General features: G+C 44.5%; 1 long non-coding RNA gene across 1 annotated transcript in view; it reads right to left on the bottom strand.

Annotated features, from left to right (window-relative positions):
* LOC133388343 (uncharacterized) overlaps positions 1-17910 on the bottom strand; it is a 31199-nt gene extending 13289 nt beyond the window's left edge. The window contains exon 1 of the long non-coding RNA XR_009763747.1: positions 17772-17910. This is a non-coding gene — a long non-coding RNA (uncharacterized LOC133388343). The remainder of the gene's footprint in view (positions 1-17771) is intronic.
* Between the last annotated feature and the right edge of the window lie 1134 nt (positions 17911-19044).

Genomic DNA, 19044 nt, shown 5'->3' with positions numbered 1-19044 from the left:
TCATATGGCTCAATCAGTCTATGAAGCTGACATATACCGAGTCAGACTGTGGGCCAGTTTAGTCCTGAATTATCTACTCTGACTGGCAGCAGCTCTTCAGGGTCACCAGGAGAGGTCTTGCCCATCATCGACTGCCTGTCCATTTAACTGGAGATGCAGGGGATTGAATGTGAGCCCTTCTGCAAGCAAAACAGGCATTCTATGCCAGAGTTAGGGCTCTCAGGTCTTCCAACTTTTTGGTTTTGGTTTTTTATTTAAACTTCAAAGCAGCCCTGGGAAGTTGATAATCTGATCAGAGAAAAGGGGGAAGGGTTAATTTTTCCCCTTTGCATCATTTCCACAATGGGGAGGAGGGACCCTGACCTACGAACAACAGCTTTGGGGGAGGCGATTTGGGCTGGGAAAAAGTCCCCCTCCCCCAGTACAGGAGTCCTGATCCAATGGGAGGGGGCACTGGGAGACACAATGGACTGTACTACTTCAGACAGCAGATGGAGGAGCTTTGACAATATGAATTTCCATCAAAATAAACCCAACATATAGAAAACGAGCATGTCAGGTTTAGGGTAGAACCTTTTCTTTGGAAACTAATTTACTATGTAGAGAGAATTCATTGTATGGCGCTTTCAAACATTTTAGGCCAATGGCATTACAGGAGTGGCAGAAGGTATTTAAGGAATAAGGGCACAGGAATAAACTATGAAATTTGCTTCCACAAGAGGTAGCAGTGGGCATTAAATTGGACGGTCTTAAAAGAGGATTACGCAAATTAATGGAAGTTAAGGCTATCAAGGGCTGCCAGTCACAAGGGCTGTGCACTGTCTGCGCTGCTGGAGGCAGCATGACTGAATGCCAGTTGCTGGGAATCGCAAGTGAGGAGAGTGCTGTTGTGCTTGGGTCCTGCTTGTGGGCTTCCATAGGCATCTGGTTGGACACTGCAAGAACAGAATGCTGGAGCAGGTGGGCCAGTGGCCTGATTCAGCAAGCTCCTCTTATGTTTTTAAGGAAGAGAAGCAGGGGTCATAGTCTTACGTGTTCAGGATAGGAATTCCAGGCACAAGGACCAGCAAGGTCAGAGCCATCCAGGGGTACATGAGACTTTGGGCAGGAATCAAAAATCTATGGACAGCCAGATCTCATCAGCCCCAGCTAGCATGCCCAGTGGTCAGGGATGATGGGAGTTGTAGTCCAGCAACATCTGAAGGGCCACAGTTTTCCTATCCCTGCTTTCAGGGCAGCTTTTATGAGTCACAGATGTGACAATCATGGGTAAGGATAGGATGGGAAAAAAGAGCAGAAAGAGAAAGGAATAAAGGTGGGCAGAGCCTTAAAGCCAAGGGCAGAGTGCGCGCTGAATGCATGATGGGATGGGAGCCAGTGGAAGGATTGGAAGATGGGTGTCATGTGGTCTGAATAACAGAGAGATCCCCTCGCCACTTTCGGTTAAGGGTTAAAATATTAAGATATAACAAGGAAAGGCCAGAGACACGCAGCATGCACCAAAATGGCAAATGTGCATCATTTAGTGTGACACAGCATTTGAAATATTTGAGGGCAGATTTTTTTTTTAATGCATAGGACAAATGGCCCTGTTTATAACAGATCACATTTCTCCCTCTTTGTTGTCTACCTCTCTTCATAGGGAGCCACTGAGGACAGGTTCACACAAGCCAATTTCTCACTCTCTGAACGTCATATGTGACAGTGCCCAGCCAATTTCTCAAATGAAGCACCACCTCCAATTCAGCACCATCACGTGAGTTTTCGCATAACCTCCCCCTTCTCAAACCCAATCATAATGTCACGTGTCTATTTCGCTGCAGCTTCTCTTCCCAGCCACGGTGTGGAGCAGAAGTCTCAGAATATCATTTGGGGGGTTTCCTGTGTTTTCTTTCCAAAGCTCCAAAGGAAACAGTACATGCCGATATAGAAGATTAAGCCTGCTGCAGTTCTCACACACAGTTAGGAGCATACGCCGACTGAACACAGTAGAATTTGCTTTGGAGTAAACATGCTGAGAGACTGCCAGGACATTTTGCTGCCTGGGGTAGAGCAGCAAGTGGCAGCTCCTCCCTCATAAGTCAAGGTGCAAAGTATCCAGAGCCAACAAAGTTATTTTGGCACCTGAGGCAGAAAATCCCACAAGCACCTCTCTCTCTGTTCCTCTCTGTTAAAAATCAAATGGTGATAAATTAAATAACTAGCCATTTGCTGCCCTCTCATGACACCCAGCTGGATGAAGACTGGGGAGGGGGGTAGCACCCTCACTTTGCCTAATGGTCAGACCAGGGCCCCACATCACCACAACGGACAGCAACAAGACCACCCTCTAGGTTTATTCTACAAGATGTATTTTTGGTGGCGTATTCTGCAACCGTGGCGCAGAGTGGTAAGCGGTGGTAACGCAGCCGAAGCTCTGCTCACGGCCAGAGTTCGATTCCAATGGAAGGAGGAAGTCGAATCTCCGGTAAAAGGGGTCGAGGTCCACTCAGCCTTCCATCCATCTGTGGTCAGTAAAATGAGTACCCGGCATACGCTGGGGGGGGGGGTAAAGAAAGGCCGGGGAAGGAACTGGCAATCCCACCCCATATATACAGTCTGCCTAGCAGACGTCGCAAGATGTCACCCTAAGAGTTGGAAACGACTCGCATTATAAGTGCGGGGACACCTTTACCTTTTTATTCTGCAACATGTCATTGGCACAGTGGCATCATCTGCACTATGCATTTAAAACAGTGTTATACCACTTTAAACAGCCATGATTCCCCCACAGAAGCAGGGGAACTGCAGTTTGTGAAGGGTGCTGAGAGTTGTTAGGAGACCCCTAGTCCCCTCACAGAGATACAATTCCCAAAGGGGTTTAACAATCAATCCTTCTACTTGGAAACTTGGGGAATCCAAGTCACGCCCACAGGAAGCAGTGATGGCCACCAACTTAGTGTTGATGTTTGGCGGTTTCTTGCGTGAAACAACACGTTACGTTGGATGTAAGATGGTAAAGAAGCATCACAGAGGCTTGAGAAAGTTTTAAGAGTCTTTACTAAGACATTACGGCCTAAGGCATTTAAAGTAGATACATGTAGAGTTTCACCCCCCTTCAAGATAGAACTAGGTAGAACTGCTTGCTTCAAAGACACACACAGAAGAAGGAAGAACTAACAGCATGCTGTTACCACTTTCTCAGTTGTTATCTCCCGTTACCATGACAACCTGTCTGGCCTTGAATGTCTGCTCTCTCAGGCCAGCATAGCTGATAACACAGAACCATTCCCATACATCTTGAAACATTTCAGATTTGATGAAAAAACACATTGGTAGTACGGCCTAGTAAGCCAACATTCCCCCCTTTCATCATGTCTGTAAATCCATTACAACATTTCTACAATACAAAGGTAATACATTTCAATACATTGCATCATACAGATTCAAACATTACAAGCAAGAACCGCCAAACATCAACAGGGTTATGGGCCCAGATCCAAAGCGCGTTACACAGGAGTAAGTGGCTGGTCTGAACAGCAGACGGAAATCCAGAGGGCAGCGTGATTGATTGTGCCAGACAGAGGTGAGCGAACATGGCTGTAAACTTGTCTGGAGGCTTGCCGATGGAACGACTTATGGAAAAGAATTATGGCAGTTGGAAGCCAAGGATGCGTGCTTTTCTAATAAAAGAGGATTTATGGGAAGCTATTGAAGGTACACCCCCTGCACCCCTTACAGCGGCCTGGACACGGAACGATGAGAGGGTGCAAGCTTTTATTACTCTGGCTCTATCAGACTCTCAACTGCAACACGTGAGAGATGTTACAAACGCCAAACAGATGTGGGACGTGTTGGAGGCCCTTCATGTGCAACAGACCGCGGGATCTAAGTTGTGTTTGGCACAGAAGCTGTACCGGATGCACTTCACGGGTGAGTGCGAAATGAGTGAGCATCTCACGGAATTCAGACGCTTGTTTGCAGAGCTGACGGACCGAGGCGTCGAACATAGTGAACTTCAGAAGACCTATTTGATCCTGGCTTCACTCGATGGGAGTTGGAATAATTTTGTTATGGGAATTGAAGCCATGCCCGATGGGGGGCTCAATGTTGCGTTTATTGAGGAAAAGCTGAGCCAGGAATGGCAGCGGAGACAAGAGGAGAAGAAAAGTGCCGTGCCGAAGGAGGCTGTTGGAAGCAAGCAGGATTACAAGCAGGAGCAGCAGCGGCTAAAGGCTTGTTATGTTTGCGGGGCTCGTGGGCATCTCCAGAAAGACTGTGCAGTCAAGCGAAACTCCAGAGACGGAGGCTGGAAGCAGGGCAGTGTGAACTTTGTTTGTAAACAGAAGTCTCAAGATTTAGGACCTGTTGACTGGATTCTTGACAGCGGTGCGAGCCATATATTAATTACAGACAGGAGTTTGTTTTATTCGTCTACAGATGAGCAGGACTTTGTTCAACTAGCGGATGGATAGCAGAAGAATGTGAAGGCTCGAGGACTGGTGAGATTTGATAAGCTTGGGATACTGTCAGATTGTTTGTTTGTACCAGAACTGTCTCATAACATGTTGTCTGTGAGAAAACTGACCAGTTGTGGGTTTTCAGTGTTGTTTGACAGAGACAAATGTTATGTAATGAGGGGAGATCAAGTGTGCTTGCAGGGAAGCCTGAATGATTCCCAGTTTGTAATAAAGAGCAGTCAAGCAGGGTGTGCTGTGTTAAACGCTGAGGCACAGACACATCAAGGCTGCGTCCATGAATGGCATCAGAGGCTGGGGCATGCAAACTTTGACACGATAAAGAAAACCCCAATGCATAGTGAAAACATGCGTTTGAAAGACTGTGGACAGTTAATGATGGATTGTGATGCGTGCCATAAAGCGAAAATGACAATTGCACCCATAAACCGGGAGGCTGAAAGGACCACATCTGCTCCCTATGAACTCATTCATGTTGATTTATCAGGGCCAATAAACACTTCACGAGGAGGTGCGAGGTTTTTTATGGTAGTGGTAGATGATTTTTCGAGATACACTCATCTTTATTTGCTCAAGCGTAAAAGTGAAGCTGAGCAGAAGCTGAAACTGTTCATTAAGAGAATCGAAACTCAACATGGCACCACGGTGGGGGCTATACGCTCAGACCAGGGAGAGGAATTCATGAGTAAAGCTTTGCATGAAGTGCTGGCAAGTAAGAAAATAGCACTTAAACCTTCCAACGGAACTGCTGAGAGAAAAAACAGGGTGCTTCAGGAAGCAATGAGAGCCATGTTAATGGATTCCAGGTTAGGGAATTCTTTCTGGGCAGAGGCAATTATGTATGCGAATTACATTCACAACAGGGTGTTACACAGTGCACTTGGAATGTCACCTTATGAGAAACTCACTGGCAGAAAGCCAAAAGTGCAACACATTCAGAAATTTGGAGCTAGATGCTGGATCCACATTCCACAGGGAAAAAGAAGGGGCAAACTTGCACCCAGAGCCCAACAGGGATTTGTTCTGGGGTTTCAGAATGCATATTTCAGAGTTTGGATTCCAGAAACACAGCAATTAATTCTGAGCAGAAGCATTAAAGTTGCAGAAAAGCCTTGGGATCAAAAGAAAACAGTCATTCTTACAGGGTCAGCTGACACACAAGCACAAACACAAGCACAAACTTGCCTTCCACTTTTATGTCAAGTTTTGGTTAAATGTTTGTGCTTGTGTTTGTGCTTGTGTGTCAGCTGACCCTGTAAGAATGACTGTTTTCTTTTGATCCCAAGGCTTTTCTGCAACTTTAATGCTTCTGCTCAGAATTAATTGCTGTGTTTCTGGAATCCAAACTCTGAAATATGCATTCTGAAACCCCAGAACAAATCCCTGTTGGGCTCTGGGTGCAAGTTTGCCCCTTCTTTTTCCCTGTGGAATGTGGATCCAGCATCTAGCTCCAAATTTCTGAATGTGTTGCACTTTTGGCTTTCTGCCAGTGAGTTTCTCATAAGGTGACATTCCAAGTGCACTGTGTAACACCCTGTTGTGAATGTAATTCACATACATAATTGCCTCTGCCCAGAAAGAATTCCCTAACCTGGAATCCATTAACATGGCTCTCATTGCTTCCTGAAGCACCCTGTTTTTTCTCTCAGCAGTTCCGTTGGAAAACGGGCTAAACGGAGCCGTGAAACTCTGATTTATTCCCTTACTCTCAAGGAAGTCACTCAATGCTTTGCTCGTGAATTCCCCTCCCTGGTCTGAGCGTATAGCCCCCACCGTGGTGCCATGTTGAGTTTCGATTCTCTTAATGAACAGTTTCAGCTTCTGCTCAGCTTCACTTTTACGCTTGAGCAAATAAAGATGAGTGTATCTCGAAAAATCATCTACCACTACCATAAAAAACCTTGCACCTCCTCGTGAAGTGTTTATTGGCCCTGATAAATCAACATGAATGAGTACATAGGGAGCTGATGTGGTCCTTTCAGCCTCCCGGTTTATGGGTGCAATTGTCATTTTCGCTTTATGGCACGCATCACAATCCATCATTAACTGTCCACAGTCTTTCAAATGCATGTTTTCACTATGCATTGGGTTTTCTTTATCGTGTCAAAGTTTGCATGCCCCAGCCTCTGATGCCATTCATGGACGCAGCCTTGATGTGTCTGTGCCTCAGTGTTTAACACAGCACACCCTGCTTGACTGCTCTTTATTACAAACTGGGAATCATTCAGGCTTCCCTGCAAGCACACTTGATCTCCCCTCATTACATAACATTTGTCTCTGTCAAACAACACTGAAAACCCACAACTGGTCAGTTTTCTCACAGACAACATGTTATGAGACAGTTCTGGTACAAACAAACAATCTGACAGTATTCCAAGCTTATCATATCTCACCAGTCCTCGAGCCTCCACATTCTTCTGCGATCCATCCGCTAGTTGAACAAAGTCCTGCTCATCTCTAGACATGTAAAACAAACTCCTGTCTGTAATTAATATATGGCTCGCACCGCTGTCAAGAATCCAGTCAACAGGTCCTAAATCTTGAGACTTCTGTTTACAAACAAAGTTCACACTGCCTTGCTTCCAGCCTCCGTCCCTGGAGTTTCGCTTGACTGCACAGTCTTTCTGGAGATGCCCACGAGCCCCGCAAACATAACAAGCCTTTAGCCGCTGCTGCTCCTGCTTGTAATCCTGCTTGCTTCCGACAGCCTCCTTCGGCACGGCACTTTTCTTCTCCTCTTGTCTCCGCTGCCATTCCTGGCTCAGCTTTTCCTCAATAAATGCAACATTGAGCCCCCCATCGGGCATGGCTTCAATTCCCATAACAAAATTATTCCAACTCCCATTGAGTGAAGCCAGGATCAAATAGGTCTTCTGAAGTTCACTATGTTCGATGCCCCGGTCCGTCAGCTCTGCATACAAGCGTCTGAATTCCGTGAGATGCTCACTCATTTCGCACTCACCCGTGAAGTGCATCCGGTACAGCTTCTGTGCCAAACACAACTTAGATCCCGCGGTCTGTTGCACATGAAGGGCCTCCAACACGTCCCACATCTGTTTGGCGTTTGTAACATCTCTCACGTGTAGCAGTTGAGAGTCTGATAGAGCCAGAGTAATAAAAGCTTGCACCCTCTCATCGTTCCGTGTCCAGGCCGCTGTAAGGGGTGCAGGGGGTGTACCTTCAATAGCTTCCCATAAATCCTCTTTTATTAGAAAAGCACGCATCCTTGGCTTCCAACTGCCATAATTCTTTTCCATAAGTCGTTCCATCGGCAAGCCTCCAGACAAGTTTACAGCCATGTTCGCTCACCTCTGTCTGGCACAATCAATCACGCTGCCCTCTGGATTTCCGTCTGCTGTTCAGACCAGCCACTTACTCCTGTGTAACGTGCTTACGCTGTAAGAGATGATCAGACACATTCATGGAGGATAAGGCTATCAGTGGCTACTAGCCATGATGGCTGTGCTCTGCCTCCACAATCAGAGGCTTCTGAATATGAGTCAGGCACTCAGCCCCTGCTTGTGGGCTTCCCGTGGGCAAATGAGAAGAGGATGCTGGACTAGATGGGCTATTGCCCTGATCCAACAGGCCCTTCTTATATTCTGAACTCAGACTAATTTCCCCTGCAATGGCCACCTCCTCTCCACCCTGTCCTCAGATCTCCAGAATCAATCTGTTCACAGTTCTTCCCTGCTTTTCTGTGGAACATGGATGGGGAACCTGTGCCCCTCCAGATGTTGTTGGACTACTCCAACTCCCTTAACCCCAGATTACCTGGCCAATGGCCAGGGATGATGAGAATTTATTTATTTAAAATATTTCTATCCCACCTTCTACCCTATAATAGGGCACTCAGGGCGGCTTACAAAAATAAAATCAAACACACACATCGTAAAATTGTAAACAATAAAATCACAAAAACATTAAAATAAATTAAAATACATAAAATACAATTAAAATACATAAAATACAATACACACACACACACACACACATATATACATATATATATAGGGAATGGTACTAAAGGGGACTACAAGGGTAACATTTAACATAGAGGGCATAAAATCATAAAAACATAAAAGTTGTAGTCCACCAACATCTGGATGTGCACAGGTTCTCCATCCTTGGTGTAGAAGGAGAAACTTTGGTAGATGAGGCTCCTTTCCTTGCAGCAGCAAGCACTAAAATCACAGAAGCTATACTTGCCAAAATTCTACCTTCTTTTTAACTCTTAAAGGCCCTGTTGCTGCATCACATACCAAGCCTGGCAAAGGCATTTTTCAGTATGCATTGTAAACATAAAAAGAAACTCCGGAAAAACTGCACAAGAAATTACTGATGATTGCAAGCCACGGTTTAAGAACTACCTTCAGGGGGGAGCTGTAATGCTATGTTGTGTTACATGCCTTCAAGTTGATTACGACTTATGGCGACCCTATGAATTAGTGACCTCCAAAAGCATCTGTTATAAACCACCCTGTTCAGATCTTTTAAGTTCAGGTCTGTGGCTTCCTTTATGGTAAGAGCATTTGTTGTAGAATCTTGAGCATTACTTTATTTGCATGGGATATTAAGGTAATAGTTCGATAATTACTGCATTCCCTGGGATCCCCTTTCTTTGGAATTGGGAGATATATTGAATGCTTCCAGTCTCTGGGCCATTGTTTAGTTTTCCATATTTCTTGAGAATTTTTTGTCAAAATTTGGACAGATTCCGTCTTCGTAACTTGTAGTGACTCTATTGGTATGCCATCTGTTCCTGGTGATTTATTTCTTCCAAGTATTTTAAGAGCATACAGTTTCTCTGTGAACAAATCTGTCATCTTTGCATCTCTGTTATATAGTACTTCAGTGTATTGCTTCCATCTTCTTTTATTTCATCTCGGTCAGTCAGTGTGTTCCCCTGTTGATTATTCAACATCCGTAATTTTGGTTTAAATTTCCCTTTAATTTCTCTAACCTTTTGGAATAGGGCTCTTGTTCTACCTTTTTGTTGTCGTCTTCTATTTCTATACAATAACTGTTGTAATAGTTCTCTTTGTCCCTGTGTACTAGTTGCTGTATTATTATTGCATTATTGCAATAATAATGTAAATTATTGCATTTAGGGTTCTGACCGTGTTTCTGTCTCCTTTTGCTTTTGCTTTCCTTCTCTCTTTAACCATTTAAAGAGTTTCTTCAGTCATCCATTGAGGTCTTTCTCTCTTTTTCACTAGAGGTATTTTCTTTTTGCATTCTTCCGTGATAATGTCTCTGACTTCAATCCATAGTTCTTCTGGTTCTCTGTCAACTGAGTTTAAAGCCTCAAATCTGTTCCTTATTTGATCTTTATATTCTTCTGGGATATTTAAATTGTATTTTGGCATTATGATTGCTGGTTGTTCTTCTTTAGCTTTACTCTTATTTTCGATATTACCAGTTCATGATGTGTACTGCAGTCTACACCTGGTCTTGTTTTCGCAGAAAATATGGAACTTCTGTATCTTCTGCTACCAATTATATAATCAATTTGATTTCTATATTGACCATTTGGTGGTGTCCACGTATACAGTGTCTTTTTGGTTGCTCAAAAATGTGTTTGCAAAAACAAATTATTGGCTTCACAGAATTCAATGTTTTTCTCCTGCTTCATTTCTATCTCCTAAGCCTCATTTTCCCACAATTCCTAGTTCTTCTGTGTTCTCTCCTTTTGCATTTCAGTCCCCCATGATTATCAGAACATCTTGTTTGATGTGTGATCAATTTCTTCCTGTACATCAGCGGAAAATCTCTCCAATTCCTCTTCTTCCGGCGACAAGTAAAGACTGTTTTATTTCAACGGGCATTTGGGATAGAGAACGACCAAGATTAAATGTCATAGGATTGGTGACTACAGTATATGATTTTATTATTTTAAATTGTCCGCTGTTTTTAACGTATGTTTTATGGTTTTTAATTTTTCTCATAGTTTAATTCTATTTTAATTGTATATTTCTGTATGTTTTAATGGCGTTGTTTTTAGTTGTAAGCCACTCTGAGTCCTATTGGGAAAAGGGCGGGGTAGAAATAAAGTTTATTATTATTATTATTATTCTGTATTTGTCATTGGAGCATAGACTTGGATGATGGTTATGTTAATAGGTTTCCTGTTTAATCTCATTGATATCACGCGCTCAGACCTTGCGTTATAGCTCCTAATTGCTTTTGCTACATCACTTCTCACTATTAAAGCTATAGGAATGCTATAGGAGGGAGTTATTGCCAAGTGTATTATTTCTGTATTGCAAGCGCACTGTTAATGGATACTGAATTTTGAAACTGTGGACATATGGGGAATTTTCTCCCTGTCCTATTTATTTATTTAAGAAATGTGCATTTTGTCACTCTCAGAGCATTTAATTGGTAACTAGCAGTATTCCACCTTGGAAAACACAAAACTGAAAAGAGTAAGAGGCCATCCTGCCCAGCAAACTGTCATTAAAAGCACAAACTTTGCTTTAGGGATCTGGCATGTTGTTTGTCTGGCTAGTACACATACTTAGCAACTTAAAAGTGCACTTTAGACACCCACCTACATGGAAAGTGAGCACCAATAAATATCAAGGTAACAATTGATCTGGAGAACAAAATGCCTACCTTTCCAAAGGTATTTCAGGTATTGCTATGTATATTTTTATGTTATTAAGATTTCTGGCCTTCTCTCCTTCCCCACATCCAAAAGACTCCTTGGATAAGGTTGCCTTGTTAGCCAGGTTTTACCTGGATTCTAGCCATGCTACCCAGCGCCTACTTAGCCAGTTAAGTGACCTGGATTCCCAAGCTTTCATCTTTTAAAAAAGCAAGTCTCTAACCCTTGTGGATCCAGAGATACAAGGCAAAATGTGGAGGCAGTTTTCTGCCCATTTTGTGGGAAATCAGCCTATTCCCGCCTTCCATTGTTCGGGACACCACTGCATATGCAGAATCTAGCAGTTTAGAAAACTGCACATGCTCACTTGATCAACACATGCAGTTTCATCCCTTATCCATAGAGTTGCGTCAGCAAGGAGAAGCAGCCTTCATCTCCATTGCCTCTGTGTCTCAGGGTATGTCTTAAGTGGTGAATGCAACAAGAGGGTCTGCCTGCCATCATAGAGGATGGAATAAAGGGGTTTAAATCCACCAAACACTCCCTCTCCTGAACAAATACAAGATGTAAAAGCAAACCTCTCTATAGAAAAGGCTGATACTGGTATTTACATTTTTTGGTACTGCCCTCACCCTGTTAAATGATGCTTACTCCCAAGTAAAATTCTTTGGAATGCAGCATTGGTCACCCTGTTGCCCGGCAGAGTCTCTGTTCAGCAATTCAGAAAAGGCTAAAAAATATTTAATTTAATTTTTTAAAGAAGAGGTGCCAGCACTCAAGTCTCTATCAAGTTCCAGCTTTTATCCTAGAAGGATGCATTTCCCCTCTCCCTAATCTGGTATATGAGAATCAGTGTACTTAAGACGTTCCTTGAGCTGTCTGATCTGGCCACGGTGACACATGCCTTAGTTACATCCCGTTTAGATTACTGTAACGCGCTCTACGTGGGGCTGCCTCTGAAGACTGTTCGGAAACTTCAGTTGGTACAACGTGCTGCAGCCAGAAAGCTAACTGGGGCTGGTTACAGGGACCATACTACCCCCCTGTTAAAAAAGCTCCACTGGTTGCCAGTCTGTTTCCGGACACAATTCAAAGTGCTGGTGTTGACCTATAAAGCCCTATACGGCTTAGGTCCAGGCTATTTATCAGACCATATCTCCCTGTATGAGCCTGCCCGGGCCCTGAGATCCTCAGGAGAGGCCCTTCTCTCAATACCCACATCTTCTCAAGTACGACTAGTGGGGACGCATGAGAGGGCCTTCTCGGTGGCTGCCCCTAGGTTTTGGAATTCCCTTCCTAGGGAGGTAAGAATGACCCCCTCCTTGCAGTCCTTCCGCCGACAAGCAAAGACTTTCCTATTCCAACAAGCCTTTGGAATTGAAGGCTAAGGATCGGGCGTGAAGGGTGCCGCATTGCTAATGTCTATTATATCATTTTTAAACTAGTTTGAACTTTTTTAGCTATATGTGTGTATGGTTTTAATATTGGAAATAGTTTAATCTTATTTTAATGTAGACTTTGTATGTTTTTAATTATTTGTATTTTTTATCTGGAAGCCGCCATGAGTTCCAGTTTTGGAAATATGGCAGGGTATAAATAAAGATAATAATAATAATAATAATAATAATAATAATAATAATAATTTCTCACATGCTCAGACATTACTCTCTTTAGATAAAATGATTGAGTGAACTGATGTTGGCATCTTTATTTCTATCTGCGTTACAAGTTGTAGCAGGGCCGGCACCAGAGGGCAGCAATATTAGGCCCTGGCCGAAGGCTCCTGCAGTCCAGAGGGGCCCCTCAAGGGCATCTCCCTAGGGTGGGAGGGCAGCTTTCCCATTCTGTGATCTGCAGCAGCATTGGATCCTGCAACCCAACCCTGCCACAGATTGCAGAGAGGGTGCTCCCAGGCACCCCCAATCCAGAAAGCGTGGGCTTCAATAAGCCCGCACACATGCCCCACCTATCTCTCCCATCAGTGTGAATGCCATACGCACTATGCACACATGCCTGTCATCACCCAAGATGGCGGCAGGGACTTCCCTAAGGGGCTGACCCCCCCATCTTGGGTGATGGCAGGCATGTGCACTACACAAGCACATCATTCACACGACACGAGAGTTTGGTGTGGAGCATGGATGGGTCTACTAGCCCATCGCCACTTGTATGGGGGGGTGTTGGGCTATGGTGCCATGGGCCTTGGGCATGCTGGTGCCGCCCAAGGGCCCAGTCATGCCTGGCGCTGGCTCTAGTTGTAGCATTGTATCCATTTCACATTTCCTAATTGTTGGTACAAGCAACTTCTCAATCACAATATTGCTTTTAGTTGGTGCTTTGCTGGCTTTTTTATGCTGGCTTTTTATACTGCTGCATTGACTTGTTTTATGTTTGTTTTTATTTTGTGTTTTATTATGTTTTTATATTGATTGTGTATTGTACAGCCACGTGAGTGGCTGTATACTATAGTCAGCATGGATTTTTCGCATTTCACAATGTTATTTATTTATTGTATTTATATACTGCCCCATAGCCGAAGCTCTCTGCGCGGTTTACAATAACTAAAAACATTCAAAACAAATATACAAATTTAAAAACATATCTTTTAAAAATTTATTTATTTATTTATTATTTTTAAAACTTATATACCGCCCGACTAGCAATAGCTCTCTGGGCGGTGAACATAGATACAATAAAATACACTATAATACAAAAAACATCACAGTCTAAAATCAAATATCACAGTCTAAAACAGCAAAGGCTCAGAATCAAGTTTCAGACATTACAATACATTAACGAAAATTAAAATTAAAATGCCTGGGAATAAAGGAAGGTTTTAACCTGGTGCCGAAAGGATGACAGTGTCGGCGCCAGGCGGACCTCCTCAGGGAGACTATTCCACAGTTCGGGGGCCACCACTGAGAAGGCCCTTGATCTTGTTACCACCCTCCGGGCCTCCCTATGAGTCGGAACCCGGAGGAGGGCCTTCGGAGCAGACCGTAGTGTACGAGCCGGTTCATAGCGGGAGAGGTGTTCCGACAGATATCGAGGTCCCGCGCCGTATAAGGCTTTATAGGTTAGTACCAACACTTTGAATTTGGCCCGGAAGCATATTGGGAGCCAGTGCAAGCGGGCCAAGACAGGTGTTATATGGTCAGACCGCTTCATTCTTGTTAGCAGTCTGGCCGTCGCATTTTGCACCAGCTGTAGCTTCCGAACCGTCTTCAGAGGTAGCCCTACGTAGAGCGCATTACAGTAATCCAAACGTGAGGTTACCAGAGCATGTACTACTGATGTAAGGTCCTCCCTACTCAGGTAGGGACATAGCTGGGCTACCAATCGAAGTTGGTAGAACGCATTCCGTGCCACAGAGGCTACATGAGCCTCAAGTGACAGGGAAGAGTCTAGAACGACTCCCAGACTACGAACCTGTTCCTTCTGGGGGAGTGTAACCCCATCCAGGACAGGATATGTATCCACCACCTGATTGGAAAATCCATCCACCAACAGCATCTCAGTCTTATCAGGATTGAGTCTCAGTTTGTTAGTTCTCATCCAATCCATTGTCGCATCCAGGCAATGGTTTAGCACATCGACCGCCTCACCTGAAGAAGATGAAAAGGAGAAGTAGAGTTGCGTGTCATCAGCGTACTGGTGACAACGCACTCCAAAACTCCTGATGATTGCACCCAACGGCTTCATATAGATGTTGAAAAGCATGGGAGACAAGACCGAACCCTGTGGGACCCCACATTGGAGTACCCACGGTGTCGAGCAGTGTTCCCCAAGCACTATCTTCTGGAGACGCCAAGTAGGAGTGGAACCACTGCCACGCAGTGCCTCCAACTCCCAACTCTGCAAGCCTCTCCAGAAGGATACCATGGTCGATGGTATCAAAAGCCGCTGAGAGATCAAGTAGAATCAACAGAGTTACACTCCCTCTGTCTCTCTCCCGACATAGATCATCAAACAGGGCGACCAAGGCCGTCTCAGTGCCAAAACCGGGCCTGAAACCCGATTGAAATGGATCTAGATAATCGGTTTCATCCAACAGCGCCATTTAAAACACAATTTAAAACCATGTTAAATTGAAAATACCCCCCATGCCATTCTGATGCTTCCCATAAGTTCATTTTAAAACACAACCTTACAAAACTTATAGTCCTCAACTCAGAAACGCTTGCTTAACAACCCCCTAAATTTTCATGGTGATACACAAAACAGTTAGAGAGAATTGAGAGTTCAAAGTGTAAAAAGAGAGAGAGAGAGAAAGAACCCTTTTGGACTTTTTTCTGTTGGTTCTCATAATATGTTGAAATTAATTAAAAATCAGCCATGTTCACAGAGTACCTGTAATCCTATTACTGACCTTGCCCCATACTCTGACCTTCATCTTCTACAGTTTAAAAGTTAAAAAAATTACTGGCTGATTTTTAATTAATTTAAGAAATTTTTGCTTGAACTCAATGATAATGTCAGGCATGCTCAGTAAGAACCAACTGTCAGTGTTCTAAAAGCCAGACTCCCAGCTGCTGGGCTTGCCTAATCTGGGGGCCACACCTATGCCAGACTTTGATTTCACATGAGACAGTCATGGCTTCCCCCACAGAATCCTGGGAAGTGTAGTTTGTGAAGGATGCTGAGCGGAGACTACTATTCCACTGACAGAGCTCCAGTTGCCAAAGTGGTTTAACAGTCAGCCGCTTTGATTGAAGCTCTGTGAGTTGAACAGGGCATCTCCTAGCATCTCTCAGCATCTTTCACTAACTACACTTCCCAGGATTCTTTGGGAGAAGCTATGACTGCCTAAAATGAAATAACAGTCTGGTGTGGCTGTAACCAGGGACAGCTTTGGTTTAAATTTGTGTGGGAGGCTACATGTGCCTACTGTAGAATAAAAAAGTGAGGGAAACCCTGAAAAACAATGACATCATTCACAATGTTTTCCTTTTGGAAAGGAAAGGGGCTTCCCCTCTGCCCAGTGCCCACTCACCCAATCTCCTCCTCCTCCCCCTCCCCCAGGTCAGTTTCACCTAGCCTCAGCATGATTGCACAGGAGTAAATCCTACTGAACTCAAAAATCATGCAAATGATCAAAATCTGCCCTCCCCTCCTCCTTCCTCTTCCCCGTTTCCTCTCCCTTCCTTCATCCCTCCCTTCCCCTCCCCATTCCCTCCTTCCCCCCTCCTCCCCCATGGTAAGTTTTACCTATCCTAGGATCACTACCTGGGAGATCAGGGTTCAAATCCCCACACAGCCATGAAGCTCATTGGGTGACCTTGGGCCAGTCACTGCCTCTCAGCCTCCACGGAAGGCAATGGTAAACCCCCTCTGAATACCACTTACCATGAAAACCCTGTTCATAATGTCACCATAAGTTGGAATTGACTTGAAGGCAGTCCATTTCGTTTTCAAACATGATTGCATGGGAGTAAATCCCATTGAATGCAATAAGAATGCAAATGATCAAACCTGCCCTCCTCTCCCCTCCTCCTCCCTCCCATTACCTCCCTTTTGCTCCTTCCTTCACCCCTCCCCCTCCCCTTCCAATCCCCTCCTTTCCCCTCCAACTCCTTGTGCTCCCCTCTCCCCCTTCCCTTTACTCTCCCGTCCCCCTCCCCCCTCCTCCTCCCCCATGGTCAGTTTTACCTATCCTAGCCATGATTGCACAGGAGTAAATCCTGTTGAACTCAACAAGCATGCAAATGATCAGACCTGCCTTTCCCCTCCTTCCCCTTTCCTCTCCTCTCCCTTCCTCCTCCCTTCTTCCTCTCCTCCCCTCTTCCTTCTTTCTCCTCCCCTGCCCACTCCAGGCTTCCCTCCCCATGCTCAGTTTTACCTATCCTAAGCATGATTGCATGGGAGTAAATCCAACTGAACTCAATCAACATGCAAATGATCAAACCTACCCACCTCCTTCACCTTTTGCCTGCTCCTATCCCCCTCCGCCTCCCCCACGGTCAGTTTCACCTGTGGTAAGCATGATTGCAGGGGAGTAAATCCCACTGAACTCAATAAGCATGCAAGTGATCAATCCATTTGCAGCAAACTTGCACAGGATCCCATTTCTTACCTCCTGGACTAAAAAGCAGGGAAATTCACTAACAGGCAAAAAACCTTGCGGTTTAAGAATGTACCTATAAAATGTAAATGTACTGCCTTCAAGACGATTCCGACTTATGGCGGCCCTATGAATAGGGTTTTCATGGTAAGCGGTATTCAGAGGGGGTTTACCATTGCCTTCCTCTGAGGCTGAGAGGCAGTGACTGGCCCAAGGTCATTCAGTGAGCTTCATGGCTGTGTGGGGAATCGAACCCTGGTCTCCCAAACTTGCCAAACTTTAAAAAGCATGGAAATTGGGCAGCTAGTGAATGCACCAGGAGAACAGCAAACCTGACCTCCTCTCTGAGATATACTGCCCTACAAATTTGTCAAAATGCAAACACAATTTGGGTTTATCTTTCACAGTCCAATCCACTTCCTGTGTAGCTTGGAAGAATTTGGTAACATGTGCCTCTGAGCATATGATGAGTGGTGGCAACACTTGCCATCTCCAAAAATGGAGAATTACACTGGTTCTTCATCCCTGTATTATAGCACCCATGATTCATGGGCATCCAGCTTCTGCATAAATACCTCCAGAAAAGGAGACCCCAACACTTTCAGTGGTACAGTATTGTGTTCCATTGCTGAAGAGTTCTTACCTTTAGGAAGCTTCTCCTAATGTTTACCAGAACCTACTTCCACGCAAGATCCATTCATTGCTTCTAGTTCTGGCCTCTGGAATAACTGAGTCCACTGGATTAAAATATAGGGCTTCTATGCTGAAACCATCTGCATGGTTTAACCCCAGCCATCAGAGACCCATGTACGTGAAACTGAAAGTTGATGAAAAGGAAAGGAAGTGATTCGTCAGCTATGAAACACTTTCCATCGCATGCCTGCAGCTTCATTTTTGAAGCAGGAAAAGGGTGTGACATCTGCTACCCATTTCTTTCCACCAACTGGTGGTTGTTTTTGGAATCAATCCAGAGTTAAAGATGACCTACATGCTAGATTGTGAACATTGGGTCCTAATGCAAGCACAAGTTGAATTTTAGTTCAGGAACTTTGGGACTGTGGCAGAATTCTGCAATAAGCCTTCACCCACTTTTTACATAAAGTTCATCATCTTTTTTTTCAGCACCATCTATTGCCTGTTAGAGATACAACCTCTCATCACACAAGTGGTAACCTTCAGTAACATGGCTGTGACCAGTACAGCACATGGCAAATGCCACATCAACTGGTCGTGTGAAGCCACTCCTTTGCAAACACAGAATTCATCTGTATATACTGGGCCTCAACATGTCATGGCTGTTAATAATCACCAAGGGCTGGACCCAAGGATAGGAAGCTGCCTTGTGCCAAGGTCAGACTATCTGTCCATTTAGTCCAGTATTGTCTAGTCTGGCTGGCAGTGACTCACCAGCAAGAGATCTTGCAGATCAGCTGTTACTTGGCCAGGACTAAACATTGTATCTTCTGCAAGCAAAACATGTGCTCTGCACCACTGAGCATGTCTCTTCCATAGAGGAGTCTTTCCATTGGAGAAAAATTAACTCGTAGCATTCACCAGAAAGGCAAAATTCAGGCAGGTCTGCACAATTTGTGACTTGCCAGACTGAACAGGATTTATCAGTCCAGACTGGAGGGCTGGCAGATGCTAAATACCCTCTTCCCCATTTTTGTACTTCCAGCCAGGCTACCAAAAACAAAAGGTTTAATCAAGCTCCTGGCAGACTTGCATTAAGTTTGGTCAAAAGGTTTGTAAGTTTGCGCACTACCAAAAGGAGCAATTAGTACCACTGCACTAGTGTCCTTTCCACCCACTCCGTACATTGAAATATAATGTTATTCCATTGTAGCCTTATGTAACCTTCGGCTATTCCAAAAGCCGTCATGATGGAAATGTTTCATAACAGCTGGTTTACCAGC

This window comes from Rhineura floridana, chromosome 7, assembly GCF_030035675.1.
Source record: "Rhineura floridana isolate rRhiFlo1 chromosome 7, rRhiFlo1.hap2, whole genome shotgun sequence".
Taxonomy (NCBI): domain Eukaryota; kingdom Metazoa; phylum Chordata; class Lepidosauria; order Squamata; family Rhineuridae; genus Rhineura; species Rhineura floridana.
The sequence above is the reverse complement of the archived record's forward strand: the minus strand, read 5'-3'. Positions and strand labels throughout refer to the sequence as shown.